We start from the raw sequence: 3,446 nt of genomic DNA, 5'->3' as shown, positions 1-3,446 counted from the left end.
GCTGAACTTTGAATTCCAAAGACAGTGACTAGGTATAAGCCTACTTTTACTGTAACACCAATATGATATCTATTCAATACCATATTTCACCACATATTTAATAAACCAAAAATAGATTTATATCCAATGGAATGGTATTTGTGATTGCCTTGGGTCTTTTGAGCACAAATAGTGGATTGGAGACACATTTTCCAGGTCGTCAGAGCCTGTAGCTCTGAACCTGCAACTCCTTGACCCCTGGCCTGGTCACTGTCAGGACCTTCCAGAAGGGACATTCTCTCTCTACAGGTCAGTGTGTTAGAATGTATGTGGAAGACACCAACATTCCACAATTGTCAAGTCCACTGACTTCTCTGGAACATTCTGCTCAGAACATTCTAATGTCGGAAGATTCTGGGACATTAATCTAATTGGTCAGAGATGTTTAAGTACTTTATTACCCAATTCTCATATTATTCAACTTACATGAGTAGCCTATGGCCTACCATAAGAGCACTAATGTATTTTTCCTAGCTTCAGTCATCTGCTACAGCCACAGTCCTGCTGGGTTTCGTTCCTCCCTGACACTAAACTGATTAATTAAATGTGATGCGGCTCTCAACAAATTGATCGGTGCACCCCTGCGCTCACTCCCATGTAACATGTCTAATGCATATGTGTGCAGTTACATGGCCTATGTTTACATCTCTCTGAGCTCTGGCTACTGCTGCTGGGTGTCTGTCTCCATCTCCCAGTAATGAGCCTGGCCTGTTGTCCAGATGGGACTTCTCCTTCATACCAAAAAGTCATCTTAACAGTGACGTCATCAAACAGGGACACTGCCAATCAAACATGAGCTCAAAGCGTGTGTTGACAGATTCCATTCCATCTTCCTCCTTTCCCTCAGAATCTTAACCAAGGAGGAGTAGGGGATTGAGGTGTAAACTCTGGGGTTATTATGGTTATCTTTTGAAGTGTGCGGCAGAGAAAGGGTGCAGTTGTGTCGCGTTGGTTCCTGTCTAGACTGACTAAAAGAGAGAGAGAGAGAGAGAGAGAGAGAGAGGGGTGGGGGGCGGGGGGGGGTAAATTGGCCCAGCGTTGTCTGGGTTTGGCCGTCATTGTAAATAATAATTTGTTCTTAACTGACTTGCCAAGTTAAATAAAGGTTAAATATTTGTTTTTATAAAAAAAAACAGGATGAGTGTAATACTATGGAGGTACATTATACTGTATATACAAAGGTATGTGGACATCCCTTCAAATTAGTGTATTTGGCTATTTCTGCAACACCGTTGCTGACAGGTGTACAAAATCGAGCACACAGCCATGCAATCTCCATAGACAAACATTAGCAGTAGAATGGTCTTACTGAAGAGCTCAGTGACTTTCAGTGTGGCACTGTCATAGGATGCCACCTTTCGAACAAATCAGTTCGTCAAATTTCTGTGCTGCTAGAGCTTCCCTGGTCAACTGTAGGTGCTGTTAGTGTGAAGTGGACAAGTCTAGGAGCAACAACGGTTCAGCCGTGAAGTGCTAGGCCACACAAGTTCACAGAATGGGAGCGCAGAGTGCTGAAGCACATAGCGCATACAAATCTTCTGTCCTCGGTTGCAACACTCACTGCCAAGTTCCAAACTGCTTCTGGAAGCAACATCAGCACAAGAACTGTTCGTCGGGAGCTTCATGAAAGTGGTTTCCATGGCCGAACAGCCTAAGATTCCCAATGCCAAGTGTCGGCTGGAGTGGTGAAAGCTCTCCGTCATCGGACTCTGAAGCAGTCGAAATGCGTTCTCTGGAGTGATGAATCACGCTTCACCATCTGATAGTCCGACGGACGAATCTGGGTTTGGCAGATACCACTAGAATGCTACTGGCCCCAATGCGTAGTGCCTGTAAAGTTTGATGGAGGAAAAATAAAGGTTTGTGTCTGTTTTTCATGGTTCGGGCGAGGCCCCTTAGTTCCAGTGAAGTTCTCATGCATGTTTCAGTATTACTTGCCTCGAAGCGAGCATAGAAGTAATTTAGCTCGTCTGGTAGGCTCGTGTCACTGGGCAGCTCTCGGCTCTGCTTCCCTTTATAGTCTGTAATAATTTGCAAGCCCTGCCACATCCGAAAAGCATTGGAGCCGATTTAGTACGATTCGATCTTAGTCCTGTATTGATGCTTTGCCTGTTTGATGGTTTGTCGGAGGGCATAGCGTGATTTCTTTTAAGATTCCGGGTTAAAGTCCCACTCCTTGAAAGAGGGAACTCTACCCTTTAACTCAGTGCGGATGTTGCCTGTAATCCATGGCTTCTGGTTGAGGTATGTACGTACAGTCACAGTGGGGACGACGTCATCGATGCACTTATTGATGAAGCCAGTGACTGATGTGGTGTACTCCTCAATGCCACCCTTTATTTCTATCCAGGGGCAGAGGTCAACCTCCTAATCAGAAACATATTTCTGCTATTTAGATCATTTGAATCACATGTTGTATTACTTTTAGACAACACATTTGGGTCAATGTGAGAAGTTAGCTGGTAAGAGAGGAGGATTCCAGCCACTATCCACTGCCTAGAAATTTCTGCAGGAGAACTGTTTTGCTGTCTGCTGCGTAACCGGTGTAGCCCAGCCTTTTCCCAGGGCATCTACTGATAAGAACACTCCAATAACACACATTACTGGAATTCCGACAAACTTTACACACTAGAGAGATAGAGAGAGAGGACATAATATTCAATAACGAGACAATTTCCGGCCACTCCTCTACACAGCAGAAATCATGTCCCTGTAGAAAACATCTGTATGCATTCAGATTCCTCAACTGTAGACCTACACACACACACCTACACTCGGCTCCTCACTGGCGAAAACACTGTTTGTTGCTACGGGTTACTAATGGATACTCAGTTAAGTTGCCTCAAAATCCAAAGCAAGCTATCTTGTTCTTCCCTCTCTGCCAAGTGTGCCTGAGACATAATAACCGCATGATGTGTGTGGGATATAAATGTAGAAAGAAACTAATGCACCACTGGGACTCAGGAACATCTGGACACTGGCCAAAATGTGTTCATTAATTATAGATGTTTACTGGCATACAATCTACTAATTACAACAGACAGTCAATAACTAGGCCACTCAGTGTTATTGGAGAGAAAAAGTAACCCTTCTATCTGTACACAACAACTAAGTACTGACACTGACACTGACACTGGTTGGGTCATTGGCCATGGCATTGGGTAGGTACAGTATATGGCTGTATGGGCAATAGGTTGTAGACCTATAACACTTTGTCCTCCAGTGAATGCTGATTATCTGGTTCATCCATATCAAGTTCAACGGGGAACAGTCGTTGCTGGATGCTTAATATTTCTTAATTTCTTCCGTCATAGCACTTGGTGGATTTCGGATTCCTATTGAATCATATTGCAGTGTGGGAGGAGCTGAAGTGGAGGAAGTCGCTCTACAGCAGTTTGGGTAATGTT

The sequence above is a fragment of the Oncorhynchus masou genome, chromosome 10 (assembly GCF_036934945.1).
Source record: "Oncorhynchus masou masou isolate Uvic2021 chromosome 10, UVic_Omas_1.1, whole genome shotgun sequence".
Classification (NCBI taxonomy): domain Eukaryota; kingdom Metazoa; phylum Chordata; class Actinopteri; order Salmoniformes; family Salmonidae; genus Oncorhynchus; species Oncorhynchus masou.
The sequence above is the reverse complement of the archived record's forward strand: the minus strand, read 5'-3'. Positions refer to the sequence as shown.